Here is an 11,344-nt window from a genome sequence, read left to right as displayed (position 1 = left end):
ACTGAATTTATTTAGATATGAAATATAGAACGACAATTTATAATGGTCATGTCAATCCATACAGAAATTTCTATTATTATTAACTCTTGGGTAACGTGACTTCTTGTGCCTCTGTACTTTACTTCCCAAATTAGACTGAAACTGGATTTGGCATTTCTTTGTTACCCGTAGAGTGGTTAAGCAGAATGTTTTAAAAACAGTTCTACTTTCCCAGAGCGATTTAGTATGCAATCTAAACCACAGAGAAAAATGTGTAAATGCAAATCCTCATTCACAATAAATGTGGTGCCCCAAGGCACTATTGCTACCTCATAAGTATTTGGATATTATATTACACTATATTGTCTGTCAAGCTTTACTTCCAATCACATTATTTTTATTCTTACCAATTTACATAATGTGTGAAAAAACAATGAAAGGCAAAGGTAGGTTTGATTTTACTCAGTCCAAGAGGCAAAATACAACAATCTTGGACCATATAGGTTTACACAGAGGGGATGTGTGGCCCACTAATCCCCTTGTTGATCAGAGGACAATTCAACTACAAAGTGATTAAAAATGAAAAATAAAGTTCCTTTGGGAAAATAATATGCAAAAAAATGTTACCTTCTAATTCATATACATATTCATAGGGGGAAGGGAGAGGGGGAAGGAGAGGGATAGACATTTCCAAGGACATCACTAAGGGCTTCAGACAAAATGAATTCAATCCATCAAAAATAAGCATCAGTTAGTTATTTTCACAGTTTTTCTTTCATTGGTAATCTGAAAGATATTAGCTTTGTATTTTAAGCATTTTTTGTTATTATTGAAAACAATAAACAATTAGTCTGAAATCCTAATGCTAGAATGCTAATAATTGGGCATCACATTAATAAGAACCAGATGTAGTTTTAAACTGTGATTTTCAATTAGCTTTACTTATTAATAGAAGCCTTTAATTGAATGGTACCATGTGTACGGGAACACGTAGAAGATCCAGTTTTCAGCTTCTTAATTTTATGTAATTTACAAATGTACAACAACTAAAGTAAAAGCTGGGTGAATTATTTATTTTTCTATTTCGTTCACTACCAGAAAAACCATGAAAACCTTGAAAAGTTCATAAAGTACTTATTAAGTCTTCAGGACTTTAGTGTTTAAAGCTGCTTCCATAATCATCTTTATCAAATCATTTACAGCCCTGTTTCTAATGCTATACATATTTTTAAATTTACTTACAATTTAAATTATCTTGGTTTAACAAGTGGTAAGCCTGCAAATACATATGAAAATTCTATTCTGTGCAATAAGAAAGCCTCATTTTGCCATTATATAAAGCCAAGGTTTTATCATTCATTTCAAGGAAATTTAGAATCCATTTATAAGCACCAAACGTATAATTTTTTTATGATGTATTATAATGCTTAAACTTAGAACTGTCTTTGAAAATAAACTGATATTGTTTGAATTATTTAATTTTTTGCATATGAAACTCCCTAGGCTTAGCAGACAGTCTTTTATACTTTTCTTTGTGTTCTGAATATATTACCTCTCTGCTCTATTAAATCTACTGAAATTTTCCAGTGAGTTATGTAATTTTTCCATATGAGGGTTCAGAGAGTTTTCAAATGACTCTGTATCACTTCCTAAGGACTCTGAGGAACCCAGGGCATAGATGTTACTTAAGTTGTTTTCTAAGCTCAGCACTTTACTACTTAGTATTTTCTTCTTTCATAAATTCATTGAAAAATAATACAGTTGTATTTTATTTGTGCCATATATATTGATTAATAGGTAAGTCAATTCATGGCTTCATAAATAATTTCATTTATTTTTCAAAGGAAAAAACTCTCCAAAGATCATTCTTCTGTCCAAGTACTAACCAGCTCCGACCCTGCTTAGCTTCTGAGATCTGATGAGATTGGACATGTTCAGGGTGGTGTGGCTGTAGATAAGATCATTCTCATTTTTTTTTAAGTCTAATTCCAGTTGTGCTGAAGAGGTTTTTAAACAAGTGAGGCTATTTCAGGGAGCTTAGGCACACTCACTAATCAGATAACTTTAAGAAACGCAAAGATATGGTCAACTCTCCTTAATTTTAAGGGAAACATTATTTTGATAATAGGCAATGACAAATCTCAAGTAGAGTCAACTAAAAAACATACTAGGTTGGGATTCAAAATAATAGGTTTCCTTTCCAACCCAGTTCTACTATTAACTGGCACAGGGACTTGCACACACCATCTAACCTGGACAAATTACTTTTCCTTTCTGGAACTCACTTTTCACACCTGTCAAACAAAGGCAGTGGGACTAGAAATTCTGAAATTACTTTTAGCTCAATCAGTCTGTGACTCTACAGGATTGGTAAGTAGGAATTTACATGGTAATTAACATAAAAATAAGTCTAAAAGTGGCATAATTTTACTATAATTACCTACATTTTAATAAAATTACCTATAAAAATTGTTATAGGGGATTAAAATACATATAGTACATAAAAATATATATTCAAATTTAAAGTTCAGTCCTCATTTTTCTGATAATCAAGTAACAATTTTATCTAATGGTTCCAGAATGACATGCCTTCAAAATCAAGGTAAATTCTAAAAGTTAACATACTCTTACCTGACATTTGAATCTTTTTGAACTAATTAGGCTTTGCTTAACATCACTGACCAGGATTACAGTTATAGTGATACTATAATAGTTTAAAATTATTCCATGGGTTCTAAATTTACTAAATTTTACTGAGAATGACCTATAAAATGGATCATTTTAAAACGATGTATAAAATATGTAAAAATATATATTCAAATTTAAAGTTCAGTCCTCATTTTTCTGATAATCAAGTAACAATTTTATCTAATGGTTCCATAATGATCTACCTTTAAAATCCGGGTAGATTCTAAAAGTTAACATACTCTTACCTGATGTTTGCATCTTATTCAACTAATCAGGCTTTGCTTAACATCACTGACAAGGATCATAGTTATAGTTACAGTGATACTATAATAATTTAAAATTACTCCATGGGTTCTAAACTATCAGGAAAAACAAAATAAATTTAAATTTAATATTCTTCATTGTTTGACCCTTTTGGAAATCCCACAGTATTGCTTGAGGAGAGCTTGTAAGCATCTCAGGTACAAATATCAATGTAGAGAAGCTGATCATTAAACAAAGAAAATTTGTGCAACACTCATTTAATAAAGACTCCACCCTCCAAATCTAATTCACATATTCTGATTTTAAGACAACAAGAATGAACATTGAAAAACATCAGTCAGAAGAACTGGAACAAAGTATAGGATCTGATCTCACTTCCCATATCTTGTCATATTGTTTCTTATCCATTTTATGTTTTATTTGGGTTTTCTTTCTTTTATACCTTACTGTAGTCCATAATACCACATAATTCATTTACTTATTATGATGGTTTTTTATTGCCTGCCATGCTGCAACAAGGCCATGAAAATAAAGCTTTTTGTCTGCATTCAACGATGTATCTCAAGTCTTAAAGGAGCCTACCACAAAGTAATTATTAACCAAATGCTTGTTGAATGAATGAAGAAATGAAGAATGCATTGAATTACAATGTATATAGGAATGGGTCTTGATTCTCAGCTGAAATCACTATACAATGCATAACAAATGTACATCTCTCCTGCATCAGAACACTCACATCAAGCTACTATCGCTTATAAAGTTGATATTGAGCTTGGCTGGAAACCTACTTTTTCTGTTATTAAAATCAGTCATGAAATTTGGCAATGTTGATGAGCCATGATAGAAATGTGGTTGCTATGGCACAGTGTATATGTACCCTGCTCGTGAAGGAAGAGCAAGGAATGGAAGAACAAAGTGAGTTACCTGAGCAAGGAATGAAGATAGAATGGTTTATGGCTGTAAAATGTTGGCTATGACACTCATCTTATCAAATATGATTTTAGCTAACGTGAGGAAACTATCATCTAAAACTTACTCATTCAAAGGATAAGTCCAATGTCTTAGTGACCCACTCTGTAGTAATGTGTGGTTTAGACAGTTTAAGTTGCATTTATACAGAAAAGATTATTCTTCTATCAGCAGACAAAAGATGTATTTGAGCAATCTTTACTTTTCTAAACAATGTAAGGAAATTTTGGGCCACATGGTTGAGATCTAGTAGAAGGAAAGAAATTAAACTAGAGAAAATTCATTTAAATTAGAAAGAATGTGCAAGCTAGGAAAAATGTTACTGTGAAATATAATAGTTTGATGTAATTTTTTTTTGCTGAGGTATATATAATAAAGGTCAAGTATTAAATTTTCATTTTTGAATATTTTTTCATTTTAATAGGAGTATCCCATGCCAACATATACGACATTTTTTCATAATTTTAGGTTAGAAAATATAAGCTTCTTTTCTCATAAGTTTTCATGCTCTACAAAATTTGCCATCATAAACCACTTTGCATTTATCACAAATAGGTATTACATTAGAAAAGCAATTCAACTGTATTCCATTTCACTAGTGAAGCTAAGCAGCTTTGCATGATAACTAAGTTGGGTTAATGGGACTATGTTTGAAGAATGTGTTACCTGGAACTGAAGTTCCCTACTTGTTTTTAACTGAGCTTAGGAGTCTGCAAAATGAAGGCAGGAAACCTGCTGCGAGAAGGATAGGAAAATTATTATCATCTGCATTCCTAAATTGAACAAGAATTTCTGCTCAGCAGAAACCTCTTGACTGCAAAAAGTCTGGAATTATATCCTGCTGTTTAGAATAGCTGTTTGGGGTCAAGGGAGTCCAAACATTCCATTTTTCTTCAAATCAAATAAGTTTTATGCATACGTTTACAGCCTTACTGGAAGCTTGCTTGCTTTCTTTTCAAAAAGAGAAGCTATGTGGAACCTCTTTCTGTTGATAATGAAAAAAATTTTGTGACTGGTCAAGTACCTAATTTTTGGTTAATGAATAGTTTTAATTATCTTTAACATAGAAATATTTTTTCTTGAAAATAAATTTCAATATAAATATTGGGCTTCATAATACAGGAGCTGAATTTTTAAACTTAGTCTACCACCTAAAAAATGGGCTATTTCTATTTCTTGGGATGTTTTCAGAAGTTTATTTGCTGAACAAACTTCTATGGTAGCTCTTAAAGCTATTATTTATTGCTGATCATATACCTTCATTATCTATTATAACCATCAGCATTGATTATAGAGTCCGTCTTTTATGTTAGTAAATGCTTTTGGGCCCTGAAATTTTATGTTTTCTGATATTAAGATTTTTAATTCCTAATTTCTTTAGATAGCATTTTCCTGGTACTTAGCTTCTATTGGTCATATACTTGTATAACATAGAATTGGGTTTTATGCTATGATACAGTTTGAAAATATTTTAAAGAAATAAGTGTATTTTTTATATCTATTTATGTGAAAGATATGACAGAAACATACTGTCACAATATTTTACATTTTCCATTAAAGGATTTGAAAAAATCTTTCATGATATGGTCTATTTTTAGTAACTTTAAAAAATATAAAATTTCTTCTAATTCATAATGTTTATAAGTTCACATAATAAATTATATCATTTCTATAACCTCATAACTTTGATTATTTATCTCTTTAGAATATTTACTATTTTCCTATTGTGAGTGATAGCAAAAGTTCTCTCTCTCCTCTCATTTTCTACCAGCTATTTTTGGGTAATAACGATATTTCCTTTAGTATCTTTTTTGTACTCTTAAATCTGCTTATACTTCTATAGTGTGATTGTCAGTTTAAAAAACATCCATTGATTCCTTGATATTGAGAATAAAGTAATCAAATAACTTACTATATATGTACACTGACTTCTTTCTGTTGTGTCTTTCCTAATTTTTGTTAGTTGTTTTAGTTTTACATTGTCAGGACATTATACTTTTATGCTCTATTACATCATCCTAATCTCCATATTTATCTTAGATTTAGTGCTAGAGTTAAATATTCAATGCTTGCGATCAGTTTTTTTTGTTGTGTGTGTGTGTGTGTTTTTTTTTTTTTTTTTTTTTTTTTGCAGTAGTTTCTATAGTCACTTATTGACTGGATAGAGAATAGTTGCTTCAAGAAGGGCTCTAATAGTTGCTAATAGTTGCTTCAAGATGGGCTCTTGATAACAATATTTCCTAAGTTCCCGTATGTTCAGAAAATTTGCCTCTAGCCTTTACAGCTTGAAGAGCACTTTGGCAGGTCATAAAACCTTTGGTGCCCATAAGGGATGGTGAATTCATTATCTACCACGGCATCCTATTCACTGTTGGATATCTCAACTGTTACTAGTTTTGGAAGTTTTTTCAAATTTTGCTAAAATTCATCGTCTTAAAACTTCCAACAGCATGACCTATAGTCTCTTCTCCATAAAACCCTTCAAATATTTCTCTATTCCAGGATAAAAGTAACAAAGCATTGAAGGAAAGTTCGTAAGGCCAAAATATCCCCACATACCTTCTAGTAGTAGACTTGCTGTTTTGTTTGTTCAGTTAGCTCAAGTCATTGCGTCTTGCGTCTTCCCTACCATCCTTTTAGTGCTCTTTTAAAGCAAGTTAGACTCATCATTTTAAGGCTGGAAAGACCCTCTGGGATCATCTGGTGTAAAAGTCTCATTTTAGGATGAAGAAACAGGTTCAGGCAAAGGTGAAGATATTTTCTTAAGGTCATGCCACTACTAGTAAGCTGAGTCAGACTTTGAACCCCAGTGACTCCCAGGCAAGGATTCTTTCCACTTCACTAAGTCCTTCAAAAATACAATGATCAAAACTGTTGTACTGCACTTAAAAAACTCAGAGTGTGTCCTCTCACATAAAAGAATGTATCTAAAGTCTGTTTGATAATTGTCATTTTGTTCCATATTCTAGCTATAGAATAACACATGCAGGATAGCTGTACCAGGGAACTTTCAGTGGGTTTGCTGTTCATCTACATAAACTGTCACTTTTGTTTTTTGATTCTTGACAATGAGAAACTTCAGACAAATGCACATTTCATTTTCCTACTGCAAACTCTGTAAACCATCTTTTTGAAATAAAATTACAGAGCTTATGCTTACAACATAAGGGCTAGATTTTATCTTCAAATATACCACCCACTCTCAAACAGCAGAATTTGGCCTTAAAAACCCATTAACAAATATTGTCATTAAACTAAAGAGCTAATTACTTTGGATTCAGACAGAATGAACAAAATCATAGGCCAACCGCAGCTGGTCGTAATAATGGTGAAACTAACCGTATGTTACACTGGAGAATTAAAAAACAAAGACATATTAACACTAATGTAACCAACGTACAACATTATCCTCCAAATGGAACAAACTATTATAGTTAGAGAATTCTTGAAAGTACATTGTCATATTTGATGCCAGAAATAAAGAATCTTTTCAAGGAATTAATTGTCATAATTTGCAACCATCAATGTTTAATGAAGAAGAAAACATGGAGAATTTATACCACTACAATATTCCACAAATGAAGAATTATATCAAAAAAATTACTTTGATCTAATTGGATGCAAATAATTTTAAATTCAATTTTAAGTACTTAGGTACCTATAAATCTTTGATCTTCATCTTGGAGGAAAATTCCTCCCTACTTTTCTTACTGAAGAGATCATTACTGTAAAACACCCACTTAGCTTCTCTTTGCTGATGTCATCTCTAACCAGATTGTTTACTGCTCATTGTTTTAGACTTTTATATGGCAGGTTTGGAGGAGAAAATGTAATTATACATGAGGGGACCAGACTAGAAGATCAAAGTGGTCCATTTCTGCTCTAAAACTTTATGTTTCTATGATTCTATAAAGTTTCTGTAATTTATTCTTTTGTTGCATGTTTTGCTTCCTGCGTATTGAGACTGTCTTGCTCAGGTTCCCTGAAACTACACTGTAAATTTTCTTTAAGAAATTGCAGCTTGGCGGGTGCGGTGGCTCATGCCTGTAATCCCAGCACTTTGGGAGGCCGAGGCGGGCAGATCACGAGGTCAGGAGATCGAGACCATCCTGGCTAACACGGTGAAACCCCGTCTCTACTAAAAATACAAAAAATTTGCAAGGCGTGGTGACAGGCACCTGTAATCCCAGCTACTTGGGAGGCTGAGACTGAGGCAGGAGAATGGTGTGAATCCAGGAGGCGGAGCTTGTAGTGAGCTGAGATCACGCCACTGCACTCCAGCCTGGGCAACACAGCGAGACTCCATCTCAAAAAAAAAAAACCAAAGAAATTGCAACTTAAAAACATAGTCTGATAAACATACCAATGATAATGAACATGATTCACTTCAAGACACAATTCATTCTTTCTCCACCTCTTCCTTTTTCCAGAAAAAATAAGTAAAAAGAAAAAAAGAAAGATAGAAAAGGAAAGATATGTTTCTCTGAAATTGAAATATTGCAGATGATTTCCACTAAAAGCTTTATGAAATTTTATTTGGAGACTTTATCCAATGATAAACTTGTGAACTACAAGTTTTAGGCTATGTTCAGGTATGACAATCTTATTGCTGAGTACAATTCCAATAACAAGTGCATGTGAAACTTCATTATTATAGTTAATCCAATTCTGTAAATTTTTAGTTTTGATTACTTGAAAAAAGTACTCCATTATTTTATGCATACGATCATATTCAATTCTCTGTGTGTAAAACTAATAGCTAATATGTGTAGCTAATTAGCACTACATCTTTTTGATGAAGGGTTTATTGTTGCCTTTTAATACGTTATGGACAAAAAATTCTACACAACGTGAACAAGTGTACACAAAGAGACAAAAAATGTCTATAAGCCTGAAAGCCAATAAAAGGATTTTGATTGAAAACTTCATTCTTCACTATAAAAATAATATCATATTGAACCTTTAAAAAATCATCACAATTTAAGATCTGAATATATCCCTACTAAACACTTTCACTGGAATAAAAAAACCTTTTGTAAACTTAAAATTACAAATTATAAAAATGAAGTTGCTAAATGACATATAGGAAACAGAAATACAATAAAGTGATATCCACCAACTGTACATGTAACCTTCCACAAATGTATCATATGATTGATAAGTTATTATTTGCTAAGAAAAAAGTAATGGAAAGAGGTATTAAGCAGATTTGTTCTTTTAAAATCTAAGGCTGAGCTTTCAAAATGAAGAGAAAAAGATACAATCCTCAAAATTTAGAAATACTTAGCCAAACCTAGTAATAACTCATTATTTACATATTTTAGAAATTTCTTATAACTAGATACAATAACCCTAAATATCTAAATAAATTGAAACATTACACGGAACAGAGCAATAGCTAAAGAGAGCAATGACAGGGCTATCATTCTGAGAGAGAGATAGTGACACCTGGGGATTAGCTCATCATACTGAACTTTAAAAAGGAATATTAATGAAAATTAATAACTCAAAGTAGGGGAGTCAAAAAGGGAGCATCAATTTAGTACTTCTGTAACAAAATTACCCCCTCTTTATTTACTCTTATGACTATAGGAGACAACCAACATAAAAGCTCAGGTTTAGCATAAGGTTTGAAAATGAGAAGTAGATTGTATTGAATGTCACTTTCAGTGTTTCTCAAAGGCCTAAGACCCACAGGCATCAGGATCACTTGGGAGTGGGTAAATGTAAAAACACATATTCTTGGGCCACATCCCATCCCTAGTGGGTCTAAGTTTTGGTGAAATATCCCCAGGGATTAACAAGGATCCCTCCTCCCAACTTCATGTGACTCCTATGCACATTAAACTTTGAGAACCACAGTATGTTACGCTTTTTTAATGTGATACTGATTATCAAATATCAAGGTTTCTACTTTGTCCTTCTTGTATTTACATTTACATGACAGATAACAATTTTTAAACATTATGTTTTCTTTATTTCTCCTTTTTACTGTGGAACTACACATACATGGATAGTTTTCTTACATTTAATAGTTTCTTTTACTTTCCTATATTTTATATTTTATTAAAAGATATCATTACTTTTGATGCAATTAAGAGCTTTGCAAGAATGTGTGTTACCCCCCAAATTCACTTACCTTCAAATCCTTGTGCTCATTCAGAAATTTTTGAACATATGTCGTGGAAACTTTCAAAGGAATATACGTGGTGGATTCTCTCTTTAATTTTCAATGGTTTTAAGATGGGTCAAGGAGACTCCTGGGGTGGCTGCCAGAAATGCCGTTGAGAATAGAAGACACCAATGCTGAAGACAGTGAGTATCTGATTATCTCTAAACAGAAGAGAAAAACAAGTGATTGGTCACCTGTAATTCATAGAGAATCTGCTGTGGAGAAAGTTATTTTCAGTGTTACTAAATTTAAACTTGGCCTGGGTTTGCTGCTCCCTAATTTAGCACAGTTGTCATTTAAAATTTCATGTCATTGTGAAGTCAGAATTATATGATGCTGCCTGCACAGCATTCTGGTTGAATTCCTATTGCTTTAATTGACTATTTTTTCTACACGTTGCATCAAGTGATATCATTACTAATTTTATTTTGGATATGCAGGTGCTACATTTTGCAGCTGAATTTCAAAGTCAGGTTGATGAGGTCTCTTGGAAATATTTCTTTACATGAGGCTCTATCACCTCTATAAAAGATAAAATGGGATACTTTAACTAAATCCCCATGGAATCATCTGGTAATTTTGCTATATTTCCTTTCACGTGGGTAATGCTTGCCAAGATAATTAGGCATAAACAAGAAAATATTCTTTTTAGTCAAAATGTGTTGTCTATTCAGGAAAACCAAAATTCTAGAATCTTTGTTGAATGAGTGAAGCAGAAGTTGGTAGTGGTTGATAGAAAACGCAAAGAAAACACCTTTTTTAAAAATTGGTAATCAACTATGCAAGTACTCTCCTAAAGAATAGAGGAAATGAAATGTACAGATAAAAACATGGTCAAAACCAAAACGACAAGAGCGTACACACATGCAAACCCAGAGTACACTGTATAACGATAGTTCTCAGAGAAGATTCTATTGCTTGGGCAACCACCACGCCCAACTCTCTTCTTTCTTGCTATACATCTCACAAATGGAGAACAGAAAATGAAATGTTCTGTTTCTGATTTTTCCTTACTACTAACAGCGGTCATGTGACCCCATTTTGGCTCCCCATTTGGGCTCATAAGCTATAAGAAGTATGCTGGGTAAGAAATCCTGGCAGAATATTGCTCTATTGATACAGAGATCCTGCTTCTCTTATCTCTTTCACACATTTGCTTGTCTTGAATGAAGACATGATGCTTTGGGGATAGAGCAGCTGTCCTCTTCCCATGATGTAAAAGACAAAAAAGTTCAGAGAAACACAAAGATATAGGGCCTGTGATGGATGAGC

General features: G+C 32.6%; 1 protein-coding gene across 1 annotated transcript in view; it reads right to left on the bottom strand.

Moving 5' to 3' along the window:
• HS3ST5 (heparan sulfate (glucosamine) 3-O-sulfotransferase 5) overlaps positions 1-10,234 on the bottom strand; it is a 210,134-nt gene extending 199,900 nt beyond the window's left edge. The window contains exon 1 of the mRNA XM_011970597.1: positions 10,040-10,234. The gene's annotated coding sequence lies outside the window, so the exon portion shown is untranslated. The remainder of the gene's footprint in view (positions 1-10,039) is intronic.
• Between the last annotated feature and the right edge of the window lie 1,110 nt (positions 10,235-11,344).

Source organism: Mandrillus leucophaeus, unplaced genomic scaffold (genome assembly GCF_000951045.1).
Source record: "Mandrillus leucophaeus isolate KB7577 unplaced genomic scaffold, Mleu.le_1.0 Scaffold96, whole genome shotgun sequence".
In the NCBI taxonomy this organism is placed as follows: Eukaryota; Metazoa; Chordata; class Mammalia; order Primates; family Cercopithecidae; genus Mandrillus; species Mandrillus leucophaeus.
This window is presented reverse-complemented; position numbering and strand designations above follow the sequence as displayed.